The sequence below is a fragment of the Salarias fasciatus genome, chromosome 4 (genome assembly GCF_902148845.1).
Source record: "Salarias fasciatus chromosome 4, fSalaFa1.1, whole genome shotgun sequence".
Taxonomy (NCBI): Eukaryota; Metazoa; Chordata; class Actinopteri; order Blenniiformes; family Blenniidae; genus Salarias; species Salarias fasciatus.
Genome location: NC_043748.1, coordinates 25,650,115 through 25,672,613, shown reverse-complemented (window position 1 = coordinate 25,672,613; position 22,499 = coordinate 25,650,115). Strand labels below are relative to the sequence as shown.

Genomic DNA, 22,499 nt, shown 5'->3' with positions numbered 1-22,499 from the left:
AACCTCAAAAATACTTATTTTCCACCATAAATATGTTCCACATTTTTAATGATGTGTACAATGTGCCCTGACATATTCATTACAAGTACCTCTAACAGCGCTAAATTGTCACTTGAAAGTTGCAGTGCCGGTCCGACACCAGCATTTTTTGGGGAGAATTTGAAAGGAATGACGGAATGCACGCTCCGGCTGGTTAGGTTTCTTTTTGTCCGCCATTACTCCGCCAGATGCTTAGTGAGCAACAACTGAGCAGGATCTTCCAGAAAGTCAGAACAGACTGGCTTCTAGCACTGCAGCTCCACACAGACTCCACCAGGGAGAAGACACTTAAATCTTACTTGAGCGCTACTAAACGAGTGAAGACGGAGTCCCCCTCTTCCGTGCACGCGAGCCACAGGCACGAGTTTTTCACTAAGCTGCATTACGCCCAAAGCCTGCAGGGGGCGCTGTTTCGCATAAAACGTGCAAACTCCTTAAGGCACCTTTAACAAAAACTTTTCTTTCATCCTGAACTATTCCTACATGAACCATGAATGAAATCCAAAGTGCTGGATCCTGAGTGATGGTGACCTCTGACCTGTTTTCCTTCTCCTTCTGCGTGTCGTTCCACTGCAGATTAAACTGTTTTGTAGAAAATTCTGCTGAGAAAAGGAAAATGTTTCCATTTAAAGAGAGTTTTATGGACTTTGTTTTGCACTCAAACAGGTGATCATTTATTGTGAAAATGTAAAAATGCCTCGCTGGTGGATTCACGCTTTAAAATCGGACAGATGAAGGAAACTAGAAGCTAAAATTAAAGCAGCTTGAAGCCTCGACCCTTCAGGAGTGGTTTGTCTTTTCATTTCTCAGCTCAGTTCTCAGAGCAGAAAGCAAAGAAATCTTTATCTTGTTAAGAGATCAAGTCTATTGATCTTTTATCTGTCTGATATCAAGAGGTGAATCGTGGATTTTTGGTGCTGAAATATCAGACCTGTCCCGGCGTTTCCTTCATATATGTGAGTCAGGAGTCGACTTTTATAAGGTTTTATTCTGAAAGCCTCGTCTGTCCTGCCACATCCAAATGTCACTCACCGTTTACTTTGAAACTCTGGAGGGCTTGTTTCTCTCTGTTTATAAATCACACGGAACACATGGAGTTGTTTTAGTTGCTGCACATCTTCAACCATTTTAACAATCATAAAAAAGCTCAATTATTTGCTGTATATGAGCTTAAATTTGTGCCGTATTCCTCCCTTACAGCATTTATTTTTGTTACTCAGTTGCCTTATGTTGAAGAATACTCAACAACTTCACCCCACTCAGTGTTTCACAGCTTATTTATTGGAGCAGAGAGTGTTCGTCTCTGGCCAAGCAGAGGTTGATCGATAAGAGCCGGGTTCTTCTGGAAAAGACCCCGGGTCTCATGTTCAAGTGGGACCTGTGGACAGCAGCAAACTCAAAGATCAGGTCATTTCTCCAATTCTGACTCTGTGTTGTGAAATGTAGAATATTTTCACTCATTTCATTGAAAAAAAATTGGTTTGTTATTGTTTCCTTTCTCACTTTCAGTTAGCTATTCCTTTATTTTTCAAGTTCAATGTGCACGGTTTGCTTGAAAACCACATAAAATATCTGAAAATGTCATTTGGATTGCTGTGATTGTCTGTTTTCTGGTTTTATTTCTGCTGTCCTGTAGTTTATCAGTGCAGATACCAGTGCATTTCATACCAGAGAGGTTAGTTAGCATTAGCGCAGGGCGTCTGGTTAGCAAGCTAACACGATCACACGGCTCCTAAAGATTCCCTGTTCCAGAGCAAAGATTCAAAGTTTGTCTTTACTGATCATGTTCAGAGACAGTCCTCCATCCTCGCTTCTTCCCACCACTGTTTCTTCCTGTTCTGAACAGACTCTTCATGTTTTCCACTGACCTCCATGGTGTTTTGCACTCGTCTGGTTTTCAGTCCGCCTGTTGTCGTGTTTGGACTCGTGAGGAGGGACGCTGCTCCTCTGCTTCACGTTCCTCACATTAAAATGAAATGCTGAAAATAAACCCTTCAGAAGAAACAATCATTTTGGGGTTTCATACAGTTTTTTGTGAGAAACATTGGCCACATTATGAGATAACTTTACTGTCTTTGATTTGTTGGAAATGATATTTAATATTTATTAATAAACGTGTTAACAGGCTCAATCCGATACTAACTGTGTTTTAAGTTGTTTTTTATTGAATGAGCCTGTTTTTAAAAAAAAAAGTGTAAAAACTGCCCTCATTGTTAATGCTGCAGTTTTTTCCTCAATAAATGAACACGATGACTTTTCCTTCAGTAGATAAGAAAACTGCTCAGAGATTAAATAAAAAGTTTTACTTCTCTGAGGTAAAGTTTTATTTATTATTATTACATTACTTGCTGATGTTGTGACATTTTGACAGGATTTTTTAATGTAAGAACATTTAATTTACTTTTCACTCTTTGAAAAGATAAAATCACAGTCAATCATGTTATAACTTATCATATTATTGGCATTTTGCTAAATTCTGGGCTTGAATATGTTGAAAAAAGGCCAAAATAATGACATGATTGGTTATTAGAATTAGCGCAGCCCTCAGCACAGTTCCTTGACTTTTATTTCATACAGGGTGTGCAGAATCATTAGGCAAGTTGTATTTATTGTATTGTATCACTTACCAAAAAACAAATATATATATATATATATAACTATTTCACTGATTTACTTTCACCAGGGAAACCAATATAACAACTCAAAATTTACCAATATACATTTCTGGCATTCAAAAACAAAACAAAAACAAATCAGTGACCAATATAGCCACTTTTCTTTGCGAGGACACCCAGGAGCTGCCGTCCAGAGACTCTGTCAGTGTCTTGATCTGTTCAGCAGCGTCCACAGCCTCCAGACCCCGTCCAGAGAGCTGGACTGTGATGAGGGACCACAGGTCCTCTATGGGTTCAGATCAGGTGACCCAGGAGCCAGGTCATTATTTTATCTTCTGTTAGACCTTTACTGGCCTGGCAGGGGAGGACTGGGACGTGTGTGATGGAGCTCTGTCCTGCATGAAAGTCCTGCTTTTCTTGAACGATGCCGACGTCTTCCTGTACCTCTGCTTGAAGAAGGCGTCTTCCAGAAGCTGGCAGCAGGACTGGGAGTGGAGCTGGACTCCATCCTCAACCCAAGAAGGTCCCACAAGCTCCTCTGTGATGATACCAGCCCAGACCAGGACCCAGACCAGGACCCAGACCAGGACCCAGACCAGGACCCACCTCCACCCTGCTGGTCTGAGTCAGAGTGGAGTTCTCAGCCCCGGCCCTCCATCTGGCCATCAAGACTCTCTCTCATTCCATCAGTCCAGAAAACCTGAGAAACATCAGTCTGAAGACATTTCCTGGCCCAGTCTGGACGTGTTCTCCTGTGTGTCTCCTTCAGTGCTGGTTTCCAGCCGTCCTCACCTCGGCCGTGTCCCTGAGTGTGGCACACCTGGTGCTTTTCGGCGCTCCAGTGATGCTGCAGCTCTGAGAGATGGCAGATCTGGTGGCAAGTGGCCTCTTGGCAGCTTCATGCTGGATTTTCCTCACTTCATGGGCGGTTATTTTGTGCCTTGTTTTTTCAACACGCTTCTTGCGACCCTGTTGACTATTTTGAATGAAACGCTTGGTTCTTCCTGCACTTTTCAAACACCCTAATTCATCCAGTCAGTCACATTCATGCTCCTTGGTTTCTATTAGTGCATCATGTTGTCGGAATAGTTCTCTGTGGTGTTTTAATCGTCTCCAGAGGTTATTCTACAACGAGAAATGTGGGTCGGTCCTGGGTCGAGGTTCCTGTTTTATAAGAAGAGCAATGAGTGCTCCATAAAGCAGGCGCATGCACAGGGAGAACATGCAAACTCTAGCCAGAAAGACTGAACAGCACACTGACGGCAGCAGACCTTCATCAGGAGAGAGACTGAACCAGGATCAGAACCAGAACCAGAACCAGATCCAGAACCAAGGGAAGGAGCACCATGCTACCTGGAAGCTTTCTAACCGTGGTGAAGTGGTTTGCTCTGTCCAGTCACAGTCAGGGTGAGTTTGCATGTTCCTCCTGTGCATTCCTGGCAGCTCTCTGGTTTCTGGCGTCTCTCTGAAGGCATGAGGCTGATTACTAATGTTTCCTGAACCTCTCCACCTCTCACACCCTGTCCGAGGCGTCTGTCTACTCAAACTGATTTCTTCTTTGTTAGAGAAATAATACTTTATCACTTTATTGAAGGTATAAGACGACTTTGAGCAATTTTCTCTGAGCGTTCATCTTAGGTGTGACATTAATTGTGAGACGGATAAAGAGTGTACTGATCGGTGTGGAAGCTGTGAAGTACCAATCTGAACACACTTCACATTCAGTGAAATGTCTCCACCATCTGAATTCCCTGCCTCTCATAAACGTTGTTGGACCTGCATTGATTCATCCAGTTTGGGTTTCTCGGCTCATAAACATGCCACGGCAGTCCCGACGCACAATTCAAAGATGTGCCCTGAAGTTTTACAGTCATAAAAGCAGAGGTAGGAACAAATCAAAGCACAGATGCTGGAGCTGCGCTCATTGCAGAGGCTTTTAAACTGCAACAGCAAATCAATACAAAGGTTACAGAATGAAAACAAAGCAGTGACGACGGCGCGTGGTTTTCCTGGAGGTCTAACGGCCTCGTTCATGTCCTTCAGCGGGAGGAATCCAGGCTGAGCGTTCCATCCTCACACACCTCCTCTCAGCTCACCTGGACAGGTGTTCCCCGCTGCAGCAGCCAGCGCCGGGGCTGGCTGTAATAATGTAGGACAATAAACAGCGGGGGTTAATTACAGGTGAGGACGTCTGAACGGAGCTTAGCCCGGCGGGACACACTGAGGTACCGCTCCGATAATGATGTGGTATAATCATATAAAGCCATAAGTAGAGGGGGAGGCAGACCGGGCTGTCTGTCCGGGCTCAGGGGGGATGTAGAGATGTAAGTGGAGAATAAAAGTGCTTTCATGTGACATAATTTAGTGTCTGGAGTCCAGAGCACAGGCCCGCCTCTCGCAGATCACACTTCTGGCCATTTCAAGAGTTTTCAGAGGAAATGCTTCCGTTCCTTATATCAGAAGTCAGTTAATTTAATGTGGTGTTTTCAATGAAACACTTTGGAAAAGAGTGTCTGGTAACACTTTACTTGAAGCACCCGGTGTAACACATTATAGTAGTTATAAACACTCATACATGATCCTAATGCTTATAACCCTCTATACAGCATAGGGTCAGGGTTAGGGTTAGGTCCTGATGTTATAAAGCATTGTGATCATTTATGAGTGTTTATAGCTGTAGTTATACAGTGCTATACTGTACTTATAATGTGTTATACAGGGGGGCTTCAAGTAGAGTGTTACCCTTGTTGCAACAAGTCATGGTCAGAAATAATGGTATCAGAGATATGATGTGTTGGAGAGTTACTTTTAAAAATCATTCTCCTACAGATTACTGATTACATGTCCTTAAATGAAATCTGTAACCTATTCCCTTGGGTTACTCAAGTAAAGTAATGCATTATAAATACTTCTGGATTGCTTTTAGCTTACTTCAGATTAATCCAGCGCAGTGTTTCCCAAATGTTTTGTGCCCGGGGCACACCAAGGGACAAACATCTCAGACACACACATTCTGCCAAATAACACCTGCTATCACATGTAAAACATCTGTCTAAAATGTGCACGTTATTTACTAATACAAATAATGTGACAAAGAAAACTATATTACTTATGAAACATTCGTTAATGAAACACTTCAAAGATCAACTTGAAACTTGATCAAAGCAGCAGTCTGAAACCAGACAGGTCACACAATTAAAACGCAAAGAAAACTCAGCAGAAATTAATCACAAAGAACTGACAATACAAGGAACCTGCACCGTCCATTGTCCTGAAGCGCAAACTATAAGTGCAGAATTTTGTATTAGCATTGAAATTTGTGCGATTGTGAATATTTTGTGTTATCATTTTTTTTTAAAATCCAAAATAATTATTTTTCTATAATTCTATTGAGTAAAGCCTCTGATGAGGGGACATCCTAGAATCCAAGCAGTAGCGTCCCCTGGGGACAGGTGTCTCTTTAAGGGACAGGCTATGAGGACTAAATGGAGGACAAGAGATGGAGCTCACTGCTGAAAATGGTGAAAAATGGAGACATGAAACCAGCTGCTCAGTGGTTAGAGGAAGAGTTAGATAGCTGTAGCAGCTGATGGAGGCTTTTCTACTGATTGTTGAGAAGCCTGTGAATAAATCTGGACATGATACTTTTGGTTCAAATGTAAATAAAATCTTATATTTTTTTTTCCACAATGGTGCTTCTTGTCCATCATCCTAACTTTTGGAAGACGCCTGTATCATATCTGGTCAAAACACTTTTTGGTTGAACAAAGTAGCTTTAAAGCTGCTGTAGGCAGGATTTTGCTAGTCAATGCTAATTTTTCTGTGTTTTCTTTGGATTAAATGTTAGAGCATCCATTGATAATCCTTTAGGAGTGCAGTATAACTGCTCTACCGCGAGGGCGCAGCGTTTCCATCTGTCTCTGTTCTGAGCTGAAAAGGAATCTACCACTCCCGGTATGTTTGACCAATCAGAAGAGCCCCTGAGGCTCTATCCTGATTGGTCGAGGGGCGCCGCTTCAAAGCTCTGCTTCTCGTGAAGGCACACGAAGAAGTCCAGGCCCGTATACTGACCTGCTTCATCGGACATAACATCATCAAAACACTACGGAGGACACGTCTGTTTCTACTGGAATTCTTAAAAAAAGCCTTTGACCCCAGGCCGCCGTGAAAAGGTCACAGTTGAGTCAACCCGCAGGCGGCCGTGACACTGCCGGCCCCGCTCGGCACCCCGAGGTGGGCACGCCTCCGGGTTTCAAATCGCCATCTTGCGAAGGTAATCCTGCCTACAGAATTTTTAAGCCTAAATTAGCCTGGAATATGAATAATCTGGGGCTTCAGTGTGTCTGCACCACAGGACAGCGTCAAAACTCAAAGCCATGTAGCTCATACGCCAGGCCTTTAGGTGGCGCTGAAACTCTGTCAGTCTGACATACACCGGAGAAGAAGACCTGGAGGCAGTCCACTGCTGCTCTGTGAACACACAGCTGGCTTCATGAACCCAACCCTCTGCCTGCCGGGTGTCCTACACTCATTAGTATTATTATCATTTTAAACGTGCAGGACTTTCTCTCTGAGTCACGCTCTTCTCCATGTCCGTCAAGCAACAGAGGAGGGCGAAGGCTGGGGAGTTGATGAGAACTAATTGATTAACCTGGGATTTCCTGATCATGGCTGATATCTCTCTAATCTTCAGGCTGCAGCTTGATCATCCTCCCATCCAGTGCTCCAGTCAAAGGTTCCCGGTGCAGCATGTAATTAGTGTGTGTGTGTGTGTGTGTGTGTGTGTGTGTGTGTGTGTGAGAGAGAGAGAGAGAGAGAGAGAGAGAGAGAGAGAGAGAGGGATTTGGACTGCCTTACCTGGGATAAAGAGATAACGATGCTCCCCACCCTCAGTGAAGACAGCAGCAGCATTTTAAACCAAGCGGTGCTGGCAGGACCAGAAGGCTTCACCTCTCTATGAATGGGACCTCCAGCCTCCAGGACTGACCTCTGGATGAAGTGTGTCAGTCAGGGTTTGGGACCATGCCACACTTCAGCCCCATACAGGTTTGATGCTTTCACTGCTGATCCACCGGCGGAATGTGCAAACTCACAGGACAAGCGGCAGACTGAGCACTGCTCAACGTAGGGCCTCGTGTCACCGCCGTGTGGGACCTGGCGTGACCTGATGAGACCTGATGAGACCTGATGAGACCTGGTGTGACCTGATGAGACCTGGCGTGACCTGATGAGACCTGATGAGACCTGATGAGACCTGGTGTGACCTGATGAGACCTGGCGTGACCTGATGAGACCTGATGAGACCTGATGAGACCTGGTGTGACCTGATGAGACCTGGCGTGACCTGATGAGACCTGGCGTGACCTGATGAGACCTGATGAGACCTGATGAGATCTGATGTGACCTGATGAGACCTGATGAGACCTGATGAGACCTGATGAGATCTGATGTGACCTGATGAGACCTGATGAGACCTGATGAGACCTGATGTGACCTGATGAGACCTGATGAGACCTGATGAGACCTGATGTGACCTGATGAGACCTGGTGTGACCTGATGAGACCTGATGTGACCTGATGTGACCTGATGAGACCTTGTGTGACCTGATGAGACCTGATGTGACCTGATGAGACCTGATGAGACCTGATGAGACCTGATGAGAGCTGATGAGAGCTGATGAGAGCTGATGAGACCTGATGAGACCTGATGTGTCCTGATGTGACCTGATGAGACCTGATGAGACCTGATGTGTCCTGATGAGACCTGGTGTGACCTGATGAGACCTGGTGTGACCTGAGAGTCTCATCATGGATGATGTGAGCCAGGGGGCTGCTGGTGGAGGTGCAGAGGGTGGATGTAGAAAGGTTGGATGCAGAGAGATTCTCTCTGCAAGAGAGAAATCCTGCATCCAGCCAATCCAACCAATGAGCAGAGGCATGGCAGAACAAGCCCCTCCCTCCACCCGGCCACCCTGGGCTGGACCTGTGCTGCCCCCTGCTGTTTATTAGCCTCTGCTACACGTGAGTCTGTCAGCGTTCCTCTAAAAGTCATGAAAGCAGAAACCTTCTACATCTGATCAAGTCCTCTGGCCGTCTCCTCTCCTTTTCCTGCTCTTTCAGATTAAACTCAATGGTTTTTCAACAAATTACAAGAACCATGAAAACATCTGATCGAAAAGGTCTTGACTGCATTCATCACTTTGCCAAAATCTCATATTGTTCACAGAAAACCCCGGCCCAGGAAGTTTCCATCAGAAAGACGAGACCTGACATTTTTAGTGGAAAAAATATATGAAAAATATGTCACGATAAAACAACTGTAACCGCGTTGTTATTTAATAATGGCTGTTCTTCTCTCTGTGTCCTCTTGCTACTGTGCAGCTGGGTTTTAAGACGGCTTTGCAGTTTGACCCCCTGCTCTATATTCCCCTGCACGATGAATGAATGAATGAATGAATGAATGAATGAATGAATGTACAGAAAAAGTGTTTAGTGAACACATTGGGAGGATTAAACCTGAACACTGCAGCCGCAGTGAAACGAAGGCAGCAGGAAGAGGCGTCTGTCTCCCATCAGGAGCTTGTTGGATTTGCTGCTGCGTTCCAGATGCAGGCTGCTGCAGCGGGACGGACCACGTCCACTCCGATGTTTGATGATGATCAGAACTAATCAATAATTCAGACTTATTCTGCCGATCGCATTTCATCTGCCAGCCGGGCGCGGCTGCTTGCATTAATCTTCACTGGCTCTGCCTGCATTAGCATCACATTTGGTGGACTTGTCTCTTAATGATGATTCACATGTTTTCTCTTTAACGGTGTTCACTTTAGAGGACCAATCAATACGGAAGTCTTTCATCACCGTTCCAACATATTTTATGTGGCGCAGCTTTTTATACATGAATGATTGTGATTGGGCCTGTACGTAACTGATGGCCGGTGCAGCCGCTGATTCACTGCTCTTATGTGGTAGAAGCAACTGAACAAGACATACGTCAGAGCTGGAAATTCCTCCGCAAAGATACTACTTGTATATTCGCATTTATGACTGTTTACATAAAAAAAAATCAAAGAGAAATAAGCAAATGTTCTTCAGAAGATTGATGCTGATTATTGGCACAGTGTGCTGGATGTTTCAAAACCCTCAGTCCAACTGAAATGAACTGCTACTCGAGCACAGGGAGAAAATGCAAACTCCAAACAAACTGGGTGCTGAGAAATTTATCACGAATCAAACAAATTTAAAATCACCAGTGCATTCAGAGGGTGCTGAAGCTCAGGCTTGCTGTGTGGTGTGTGGTGTGTGGTGTGTGCAGCAGCAGCAGCAGCAGCTCGGATGTTTAATGAACTCCTGCTCTGCTGATCATTAGTCTACATGTCGGCAATTAGACCCAGGCTCTTCCTCTGGATAGGAGAGGCCGTAAAACAACGGAATCAGACGCTCACTGCTGTCTCAAACCCTAACAACAATTAAACTAATGTCTCCGCCAACCCCCTACACCCCTCCCCCCCCACCCCCCCACCCCCCCCACTCCACAGCAGCTCCCCCATAAACCAGAGCCAGGGAGAACTCAATACCAAACCCACGGGCTCATATCAGTCACATGGCGCTTATTATTGGAATGGTGTGTGTGTGTGTGTGTGTGTGTGTGTGTGTGTGTGTGTGTGTGTGTGTGTGTGTGTGTGTGTGTGTGTTGACTCTGGGCTGGTTTTTACAAGCAATCTCTTTACTGCTTTGTGTGGTGCACACCTACTTTTACTAGCCTACCACAGTGAAGAGAGAGAACACACACACTCAGATACACACACACACACACACACACACACACACACACACACACACACACACACACACACAGACACAGACAAAGGCAGGCGCTGGCAGTGATCATGCTAATGACGCGTATCTTTGTGCAGAGCTCAGCATTAATCAGTCTGCAGGCTGAACCAGAGAACACAGCAGAGACACTGAATGAAGAAATGTGACGACGAGTCGAGTCAAGGTTCATTTAAAACACATCCAGGAACAGCCTTCACTGGTCAGTCTGCTGTGGATGTTATTCAAAGACAAAATAAAAGTACATCAGTCAAACAAACAGTAAAAAAATGAAAATGAAGGATGAAAACACCCCTGAATGTTGTTTTCACTGCAGGAACTTCCACGTGAAAGAATTTGTAACTTCAACTTGAATTGAGTGCAGAGCTGTCAAGTAACGAAGTACAAATACTTTGTTACCTTACTTAAGTAGATATTTTGGTTATTTATACTTTACTGGAGTAATTATTTTTTGGACGACGTTTTACTTCTACTCCTTACATTTTCATGTAATTATCTGTACTTTCTACTCCTCACATTTTAAAAATTGCCTCGTTACTTCATTTCAACTTGTTTTTATTCCGGCTTACCAGATAAATTCCGCCCTCCGAATAGAATTAATTTAATTGTGTTCGGATGAGTCCTTCACCTGACTGATGTCCGTCTTTATGTTAGAAGTGCCTGTTACATCTTCAGCCTGATTGAGGTCTGGGCTCTGACTCAGCCTCTCCAGAACACTCTCCTTGTTGTCCCGTTGGTCGTGTGTCTTGGGTCACTGTTCAACAGCAGACTGCAGGTTTCGTTCATTTTACCTGCTAATCAGTAAAGGTGAGTTGATAATATGCATCTGATGTTTTCCTGTTTGCACCATTACATTGCACCATTACTAGTCATCAAATCTGCTGCTCCATGAAACACATGTTAATTGTCAGTAGTACACACACGGTTCTGTAATATATTTACTGACATGCTTCCTTTTCAATGGACACATGAGGTGGAAACAGATAGCCTATTCTAGTGCATTCCAAATTTTTCAACATTAGTCGTTATAACCTTTTAGAAAATGTATTTTACGATTGCACTGCAGCCATTTTTTCCCCTCACATTACTTTTACTTTTATACTTTTAAGTAGTTTTGAAATCAGTACTTTTATACTTTTACTTGAGTAAAAAGCTGGAGTTGATACTTCAGCTTCTACAAAAGTCTTTTTCAACGTTTCCATCTATACTTGTACTTGAGTAGTGAATGCAAATACTTTTGACACCTCTGATTGAGTGTGGAGTTTCATACTGGGGTCGATTCCACAGTTTTACAGTTTTGTTGGAGGCCGGCGCAGTGCTGCAGTGGTTCGCTCTGCGGTCCTGTCTGTCTGTGTTTCTGTGTTTCTGACCGAGTCTCTGGTTTCAGGCTCTGTGGCTCCCTCCTCCTCCCCGATGCCGTCCACCTGTGCCTGATGTGTGCTCTGTGTTTATCAGGGCTCTGTGTGTGTGTGTGTGTGTGTGTGTGTGTGTGTGTGTGTGTGTGTTCTGGTTGTTGGGTCGTCTCTGTGTCTTCCCTGAATTAATGCTCAGTCTGTGGTTTTCTTGTGTCTGTGTTCGTGCGGGGCTCCTCAGTCCATAGGAGACTCTCCTTTGGTTGGATTGTTGAACATTCTTAGTTTTTGGATTTTTTCGACTTCTTTCTGGAGAATAGAAATGAGTGTAACACGCTGGTCTGGCAGTGCCTGGCTCAGTGGGTCCTCGTCTCACCACCTTCCCCCCCTTACTGTGACATATGGTTATTAATGATGCCCTTTCTCCTCATATAAAAAATCAAGGCATATGTTCAGAGAACATTCCATTTACAAATGTAGTACTGCTAACCCCAGACTGAAACAGAAAATTGTTCCCTTTCATGGGTTGTTGGGAGAACACGGAGGACAGAACACTGGAGAACACGGACATTCATATGGACAGAACGCCAAGTTAGATTGTTAATATGGTGACTGTCAGCCCTGAAACTACCAAGTCCAGGACTGAGACCAGGACCAGGAGAATCTGGACTGGGTTACAATAAATTAACAATTAATTAAAATGAGTCAATAAACTGAGTAACTGTGGAAAATAACAAGTGTAGCAGGATTACTCTTAATGTCGGCTCCGTAATGTAAACCTCCTGAAAGCCTGGAAGGATCTGTCAATCCTTCCAGAGCAGACATGTCCATCAAGTAGCCATGTCCCTTCATGATAATTAATTTTAAAATTATATATGAAATTCATCCATCCATCCATCCATTTTCTACCGTTTACCCGGGACCGGGTCGCGGGGGCAGCAGTCTCAGCAGAGATGCCCAGACTTCCTGTCCTTCCTGGAGGATCCCAAGGCGTTCCCAGTCCAGCCCAGAGACATAGTCTCTCCAGAGTGTCCTGGGTCTTCCCCGGGGTCTCCTCCCAGTGGGACATGCCCGGAACACCTCCCCAGGGAGGCGTCCAGGAGGCGTCCTAAAGAGGTGCTATAACCACCTCAGCTGCTCCTCTGGATGTGGAGGAGTAGCGGCTCTACTCCGAGCTCCTCCCTGACTGAGCTCCTCCCCGTCTCTCAGAGGAGCTGAGGTACAAAAGTGAAGGAGATGTCCCCAACAAAGCAGCCACAGGTTCTGGAAGAAATACGCAATTGTACAGACTTCCATACCACTGGAAGATTTCCTGCCAGAAGTGATGGATCTTTGAACAAGCCCAGAATAAATGGGCCAGAGAGCCTTCTGCACATTTACAGCGATCACATAAGGGAGAGGTCGTAGGGAAAATTATATGCAATTTAGTCTTCGAATAATGAAGTCTATGCAAAATCTTAAATTGGACTAATTGATGCCTTGCATTAATAGAACAGGACTGAATAGAACACAAGCTCTGCTCCCAGGCCTCGTTCTCAATCTGCAACCCCAGCTCCTTTACCCATGCATTTTTCAAAAATAAAGTATTATATTTCAACTGACCAGAAAAGAATTTTACAAACCCAGACACCAGTTTTTTTGAGTCAGGTGAGCTCAAGAGAAGTTTATAGATTGGACTTTCTTCTGGCAGAGACTCAAATTCCGGTATATTCTGCCGAAGATAGTTCCTAATCTGTAAGTACCGAAAAAAGTGAAGTGGGGAGTAAAAACTTGGTCTTTAGCTGAGTGAACGAGGCCAGATGTCGATCAGTATATAAATGTTTAAGGCTAATAATACCTTTCTGCCTCCAGATGTCAAATGAGGCATCTATTAAAGGAGGAAATGTATGATTACGATATGCTGGCGTATGTACAGAACAGTATGTACAGTCTTTGATAAAGCATAGCTTTTTCTAATCTGATTAAACATCTCTATAGACAGGGGTGCACATAATATTACACAAAACACAAAATGAGCACAAAATGAAATAAATAGCAGTTTTTAAAGCACTTAGAAAAGTTTCTTTTTTCAGTAGGGTACTGTTATCTACAGAATGTCATTTCAAGCTCTGAAAAACAAAAGTGCTCACACACAGTATCTGCTTTTTATCACTTAAACCACTAAACACAAAATGAAATAGCAGCTTTTAAAGCACTTACAAAGTTACTTTTTAAGTAATCTATGGAATGTCATCATCATCCTCATCCTCAGTTTCACTCTCAGTCTCATGTTGACCTTCTTCCTCTATTCCACAAACAGCAGAGGATGTGGATGTACCAGGCCTGCTCTTTTCTCCTTGGTTCAGCCTGCGATTAGCTGTTTGCATCCACAAGGCAACAGCTGGAGTTGGGTCAAAGGTCTCCGTGGTGAGCTTGGACAACAGAATGTGCATTAGAGATGAGAGGCGAGAGTCTGATAAGCAGGATCTGTACTTGCTTTTTATGATATTCAACTGTGAAAACCCCCTTTCCCATGCAGCACTACTCAGGGTCAGTGTAAGGGACAAGAAAAGAACCATCTGAATGTCAGAATAACTGTCAGGATTGCTTGTCTTCACTACATTCACCAGATCGTGCACAGAGGAGGCTGCCCCACTCTCTTAAAGTGGTGTCTTTGTCAACAGGCATGTTGGCTTCATACATGCATGTTGGGATGTTACTGAGAGTTGTGTTGCCAAAACTGTGCAGATCTTTCATTTCAAGAGGCCAAGTTGTAGGATCAAAAATCAGAAATTGATCACACACATGATTTTAGGGATTCAAACTCATGAATCAGGGCTCTCAAAACATTGATCTTATCCCTGTCAGCAGCAGCATGTGGCCCAGTCTCTTTCCTGAACTTGCCCTCACTCTCCAGAGCAAGCTGTCCAACAGCAACCATGAGCTCATCTTTGCATTTACCAACAGTTAGATTCTCTTGCTGAAACTTGAGGGAGGTGAGCTTTAAAACATTACCAATATCAAGAATGTTTGCTAGGAAACAACAAAAACGCTCTGTGCAGATCTCTTTCAGGCTCATGTTATCACTTGTTGCCACTTGAATCTGATGGCAGGTAACATTCTCCAGTCTGAGTCTCCTGTCTCCATGCAGCCAAATAAGTGTTGCAATGTTTCATTTGATACGCATTTTTTTAATTTGGTAGCACAAGCACACCAGCACACCGCTTACAGGACTGTCTCAGAAAATTAGAATATTGTGATAAAGTTCTTTATTTTCTGAAATGCAATTAAAAAAACAAAAATGTCATACATTCTGGATTCATTACAAATCAACTGAAATATTTCAAGCCTTTTATTATTTTAATATTGCTGATTATGGCTTACAGCTCAAGAAAACTCAAAAATCCTATCTCAAAATATTAGAATATCATGAAAAAGTATACTAGTAGGCTATTTAACTAATCACTTGAATCATCTAAATAACTCGAAACACCTGCAAGTGTTTCCTGAGCCTTGAAAAACACTCAACTTGGTTCAGTAAAATAAATCACAAGTATGGGGAAGACTGCTGATCTGACTGCTGTCCAGAGGACCACCATTGACACCCTCCATCAGGAGGGTAAGACACAAAAAGACATTTCTCAAAGAGCAGGCTGTTCACAGAGTGCAGTTTCAAATAGGGCTGGGACAACGCGTCGACGTCATCGATTACGTCGACGCAAAAAATACGTCGACGCAAAAACTGCACGTCGATGCGTCGTTTCAGAATTAAAAAGAATGGCGGCGGCATCGAGTAGCTGCAATTATTTAGATCCAACCAATTTAGCCGCACTTAGCGGGGGCCACGGCAGGGGAGCTTCAGCGCGGGACATAATCTCTGCAAAATCGCTCTTTCCGGCTATATTTTTTCATCCATCGCCAGTGTTATCATAAAGTCAGCTCGTCTACCGTCTTCAGGTGGGTCAGCTGACAGTTTTCACTAACTTAGCCACAAATAGCTTGGATGGGAACGTTTGAGCTCCTCTCCCTGTCACGGCTGTCACGGCGCCTTGGTGCCTGACTTCCAGGGGCCGAGTTGGGGCCGATTGGGTAAACGGCCCGGAGCTGCTCCACGGCGGCGACGGGAGAGCTCCAGCAGCCGCGGCCTGCTTCACGCGCCTCCGTGGTTATGCGGCGGGTCCCTGCGCGCTCCGCGGCCGGCACGGAGCGCGTCTCCGCCCGGGAGCGGAGATCCGGAGCTGCCGCGCCGCGGCTTGCTCTACGGAGGCACGTGAAGCAGGCGGCGGCTTCCAGGGGCCGAGTGGAGCTGCCCCACGGAGGCTGACGGGAGAGCTCCGGATCTCTGCTACTGGGCGCAGACGCGGCCGCGGATAACCACGAAGGCGGAGAGGAGCTCCGCAACGGATTTAAAAATGAATCTTTAGATTAATCGATGCATCGACGAACTATTTCCTAGATTAATCGATTGCAAAAATAATCGTTTAACCCAGCCCTAGTTTCAAAGCACATTCACAAAAAGTCTGTTGGAAGGGAGAAATGTGGCAGGAAACGCTGCACAACCAAGAGAGATGACCGCAGGCTTCACAGCATTGTGAAGAAGAGCCGCTTCCAGAATTTGGGGGAGCTTCAAAGACAGTGGACTGAAGCTGGAGTCCAGGTATCAAAAGCCACTGTTCACAGACGTGTCTGGGAAATGGGCTACAATAGCCGTATTCCCATGGTCAAGCCACTTCTGAACTCAAGACAACGGAAAAAGCGTCTAACTTGGGCTGTGGAAAAGAAGCACTGGACAGTTGAAGAGTGGTCCAAAGTCCTCTTTTCAGACGAAAGCAAGTTTTGTATTTCATTTGGAAGTCAAGGCGCCAGAGTCTGGAGAAAGGCTGGAGAGGAGCAAAATCCAAGTTGCTTGAAATCCAGTGTGAAGTTCCCACAGTCAGCGATGGTTTGGGGCCATGTCAGCTGCTGGTGTTGGTCCACTGTGTCTCATGAAGTCCAAGTCAAGTCATCAAGTTTTACTCGTTTTTAGAGCAGCCCCTGGTGGACACTCTGTTTTTGACACTTCCGGGTCGGCTTCATGTTTTGGAGTCATTTACTTTGTGCAGTTTTTATACGGTCGATGACGATGTCTCTTTCTGCACTGGCGGTGATATGTCTGTGCTGTCTGCTCGCGCAGCGGTGTTGAGTTTTTGCTCTCTGGGGAGGGCTTTGTGTTGACGCTCCGCAATCTCCCCTCCTTTTTCATTTGTCACTCTAAACGTCTACTGTTCTCCAGTCAGAGCAATCACAGGTTTTGTGGGGTGAGCCATCATCATTTGGCGACAGAATTGTAAAATTGAGGAGTAGAACTCACATAACATAACCTCCGTTACAGTGATTTGATTACTGTGGAGGAGACCTGGCTGTTTCCAGGGAGGAATAAGAATGAATAAAAACATTTTCATAGAGCTGTCATGGCAGCGCAAGTACGTCCTACACATTCTCCTTCAGATTTCAGAGCCACTATAGAGCAGCTGTAGAGCCACTATGGAGGAGCTGTAGAGCCACTATGGAGGAGCTGTAGAGCCACTATGGAGGAGAGGTAGAGTCACTATAGAGCAGCTGTAGAGCCACTATGGAGGAGCTATAGAGCCACTATAGAGGAGATGTAGAGTCACTATGGAGGAGAGGTAGAGTCACTATGGAGGAGAGGTAGAGTCACTATAGAGGAGCTGTAGAGTCACTATAGAGGAGATGTAGAGCCACTATGGAGGAGAGGTAGAGTCACTATAGAGCAGCTGTAGAGCCACTATGGAGGAGCTGTAGAGTCACTATGGAGGAGATGTAGAGCCACTATAGAGGAGATGTAGAGTCACTATGGAGGAGAGGTAGAGTCACTATAGAGGAGATGTAGAGTCACTATAGAGGAGAGGTAGAGTCACTATAGAGGAGCTGTAGAGTCACTATAGAGGAGCTGTAGAGTCACTATAGAGCAGCTGTAGAGCCACTATGGAGGAGCTGTAGAGTCACTATGGAGGAGATGTAGAGTCACTATAGAGGAGCTGTAGAGTCACTATAGAGGAGCTGTAGAGTCACTATAGAGCAGCTGTAGAGTCACTATAGAGGAGATGTAGAGTCACTATAGAGGAGATGTAGAGTCACTATAGAGGAGCTGTAGAGTCACTATAGAGGAGCTGTAGAGTCACTATAGAGCAGCTGTAGAGCCACTATGGAGGAGCTGTAGAGTCACTATGGAGGAGATGTAGAGCCACTATGGAGGAGCTATAGAGTCACTATGGAGGAGAGGTAGAGTCACTATAGAGCAGCTGTAGAGCCACTATGGAGGAGCTGTAGAGTCACTATGGAGGAGATGTAGAGCCGCTATAGAGGAGCTGTAGAGTCACTATAGAGCAGCTGTAGAGCCACTATGGAGGAGCTGTAGAGTCACTATGGAGGAGATGTAGAGCCGCTATAGAGGAGCTGTAGAGCCACTATGGAGGAGCTGTAGAGTCACTATGGAGGAGATGTAGAGCCGCTATAGAGGAGCTGTAGAGTCACTATAGAGCAGCTGTAGAGTCACTATGGAGGAGCTGTAGAGTCACTATGGAGGAGATGTAGAGCCGCTATAGAGGAGCTGTAGAGTCACTATAGAGCAGCTGTAGAGCCACTATGGAGGAGCTGTAGAGTCACTATGGAGGAGATGTAGAGCCGCTATAGAGGAGCTGTAGAGTCACTATGGAGGAGATGTAGAGTCACTATGGAGGAGAGGTAGAGTCACTATAGAGGAGATGTAGAGTCACTATAGAGGAGATGTAGAGTCACTATAGAGGAGATGTAGAGTCACTATAGAGGAGATGTAGAGTCACTATAGAGGAGCTGTAGAGTCACTATAGAAGAGCTGTAGAGTCACTATAGAGCAGCTGTAGAGCCACTATGGAGGAGCTGTAGAGTCACTATGGAGGAGATGTAGAGCCACTATGGAGGAGCTATAGAGTCACTATGGAGGAGAGGTAGAGTCACTATAGAGCAGCTGTAGAGCCACTATGGAGGAGCTGTAGAGTCACTATGGAGGAGATGTAGAGCCGCTATAGAGGAGCTGTAGAGTCACTATAGAGCAGCTGTAGAGCCACTATGGAGGAGCTGTAGAGTCACTATGGAGGAGATGTAGAGCCGCTATAGAGGAGCTGTAGAGTCACTATAGAGCAGCTGTAGAGTCACTATGGAGGAGCTGTAGAGTCACTATGGAGGAGATGTAGAGCCGCTATAGAGGAGCTGTAGAGTCACTATAGAGCAGCTGTAGAGCCACTATGGAGGAGCTGTAGAGTCACTATGGAGGAGATGTAGAGCCGCTATAGAGGAGCTGTAGAGTCACTATGGAGGAGATGTAGAGTCACTATGGAGGAGAGGTAGAGTCACTATGGAGGAGCTCACATGTGGCTGCAGAGCTGCAGGTTGCGGACCTCTGGGTTGTGTGTTTATTAGTGTATAACAGGCACTCGGGGGCTTGTTTTTATCAGCACAGACGAACAGCAATACATCAGCAGCTCTAACTCAATGCTGTGTTAGTGTCCTCCATCTGTCTCGAGTGTGTTGCAGTTTAGGCACATTTGATCGTTTAGCCAACCATCCTTATTCTTGGACAAAGCTTCCTTGCATCTCACTGAGTCTCAGATTCAGAACAAGACAGAATACTAACACACAATCACATTATTATCTTGCCACCTTTGGGATTATTGACCATACATTATAGACTGTGCTCAACTACCACAGAGGCAATGACAGAAAAAGTACTTTTGGTCTGGGAATGGTGATATGCAACAATTCCAAGCTTTGCACAAATCAACACAATCAAACTTTTCTGGAGAAATACCTGCAGGACAGCAGCAGATGGCAGAACAGGGAGTCACACACCTTCCTGTCATACACACACACACACACACACACACACACACACACACACACACACACACACACACACACACACACACACACACACCCTGCTATCAGCCTTGTAAAAACATTGTTAATTATAGTGTGAACACACTTATCCATAGTCCCTCAACTAACTGTGTGTGTGTGTGTGTGTGTGTGTGTGTGTGTGTGTGTGTGTGTGTTTGTAGCAGTGTAGCAGTGTGTGTATCTACATTTACTTCCCTCTGCCTGCCAATAAATCCACGCTGGCACTCAACTCAGCACTAATGAAGATGGCAGTCTCACTTGCCCTGTGTGTGTGTGTGTGTGTGTGTGTGTGTGTGGTCCTCCTCTCTGGGAAAAGAGGAAGAGGATCTGAGTTTTCTGATGTGCTGACAGGTTTGATGTATTTTTCACAGTGACAGCACTTCCATTGTTACAGTCCTCTGGGGCTCCACACACACGTTTTATTGGAGCAACATCTGCGTAGGCTGGCACTGAAACACCACGTAATCCCACTTCTACTCTAACAGCTAAACATGCAGGGTGTAATGCAGGGTTTTCGGAGCGAGGCTGGAAACAGTGGTCACCTGTGATACTGCAGTTTAACCTTCCAGAGAAGTTTCAGACACTTTCATCAGTGAGATGGTTTCAAAGCTGAGGGCCGTGTTAAGTTTTTATTTTAGAAATGAAATGGCACAGCTGTTTGTCCTGCTTGAGCTCTTGGACTAACGGACACAAACTTTTGATGTGTTTCTGTTCCGCGGTTTCCTCTCAGAAGTGATGGTATGTGCTCAGGTGCTCTGGTGGGAGGAAGACAAGTTTTCTTCATCACATCCTCATTATTCAATGTTTTATTTTCATCAAATGGTTTTGATCTAATTTAGTGATAGATGTTTGCCATTATGAGTCACATTGTGCTGTATGTGGAAACTCAAATAGAATAAATAAATAATAAAAGTTAATATATTTAATATTACAAGTTAACTTCAACAACACCTGAACTAATGCACATCAAAATCTAAAATATTCTGTGACAAAAACACTTGACCTTCACACACAAGTAAACGCTGCTGTCTTGTGGCGCCCCCTGCTGCTGTGGAGTGAAACTCACTGAGCTCTGTCTGTCCTCTCCAGAGAACGTCTGAGTCTTTTACAGCTGCATGAATATTTATGAGTGGGGTCTTTGTCTGTGGGCTGATGGAGTGGAGCCTGTAAATCCTCCGCTCTGTGCCGCCTGTAAATGGCACACAAGCATTTACATTTCCATTTGTAACTTTTAGCTGACGTTTTCATCTGCAGCGAGCGGCGATGGTCCGAATGGAGGGGTGGGCCGCTGGACAACCGTCACGGCATGAGGTCAGAGGTCACTGTGTCTCAACAGACAGCTACTGGGTGGATGAAGAGGCAGTGCAGGGCGGAGGAGTGAGTGAGCACTGATTAAAGTAGTAAGTGAGAAATCACTCCAGTATACTGCACACATTTCACTGAAATGTGTTGACGAACATTCATTTGACCTATTTGCTGAACTGAATTCCACAGAGATGCTGCAAATAGACTAATAAAACCAGTAAAAAGCATGCTGTACAAACAGAGACAAAAGCACCCTGCACATGATTACTGGATGTACTGAATTTCTGTGTAAACAAGAACAAGACAAACTTGACTTGAACATAAACTTTTCTTTCGGGCTGGTAAACTTGTCTTCGACTCTGGTTAAAGGCGGTCATCTCAGTAACTAGTCTCTCTTCCAGGAACAGCCTGGTCGATGCTTTCAGCCTCTGCTGGTGTTTCTGGTTGAGAAGCTCCTCTCAGCCTCTGCTGTGGCCCTGGCTGTGGAGATGTGCAGAGGAACAGGACGGAACAATGCGGTGGAAGAAGGTGGAACACTGCCGGCTCCATCCTGAACATGGTCAGACTGGGCAGATGGGACCGGGGTTTGCAGACAGGTTACCTGACAGGAGCAGAGCTCAGGGATGCTCTCTGGGAACCAACAACACAATGGAAGAGGCTGAACTGGAGCTGGGATGTCTGGCTCTGTGAAGGGAGCCGTTTGTTTGGAAGAGTCGTTCAAAAGACTGACTCCTTGACGGAACGCCTCGGGTCCTGTATGAGAGACGTCAACCTCATTACGGTGGCGTCAGTCCATGATTTCCTGACATCTGACACTGTTACTGTTGGTTCTCAGTTTTCATCTGGTGGTTTATTTGTTTGAGGACCCGGATTTAAGAGATGTTATTCTGACACACATTACGTTGTGGCAGTGGCGGGCGGTCAGCTTCATGGCTGGAGAGGCTCTGACGTCGTCATATGAGCCTCCAGAGCAACACAAGCAGCACACACACACACACACCAAATAAACACATTTAATAAAAAACTGAGAAAAAACTGTTTCACAAAAAACTGTTCTTCATGCTTTGGCTTTTGCCTACCATACACTGATTCAGTGCTTTGGTTCCAGCACACAAAAAAGCACATTTAATTTAAAAAAATGCCATTATGCTCTTACCTTTACTTTTGAATGAACTGGGTGAGAAAAGCAGGCAGGAGAAGCAGAAAAGGCATTTTCTCAGTGGACATCCACACAGCAGGCTTTTCTGGAGTACCAGTCCGTTTTAAAGGAGCAGGTTTTCTGATCCGTGCTCTGAAGCTAATCTCTCAGCTGTGGCGTCGGTCTTCCTTTAGCTGTTATTTCCTCCTTCGAGCGGAAATCCAAAGTTGAGAATTGTTTTAGCTTCTGAATATAATCCTGCATTCCCAATGTATGACAAGGCCAGAAGAAAAGGATAGA

General features: G+C 45.0%; 1 protein-coding gene across 1 annotated transcript in view; it reads left to right on the top strand.

Moving 5' to 3' along the window:
• Window positions 1-11,922: 11,922 nt before the first annotated feature.
• The window catches only part of atp5mc1 (ATP synthase membrane subunit c locus 1), a 19,883-nt gene continuing 9,306 nt past the window's right edge, over window positions 11,923-22,499 (top strand). Inside the window, exon 1 of the mRNA XM_030089487.1 lies at window positions 11,923-11,934. The gene's annotated coding sequence lies outside the window, so the exon portion shown is untranslated. The remainder of the gene's footprint in view (window positions 11,935-22,499) is intronic.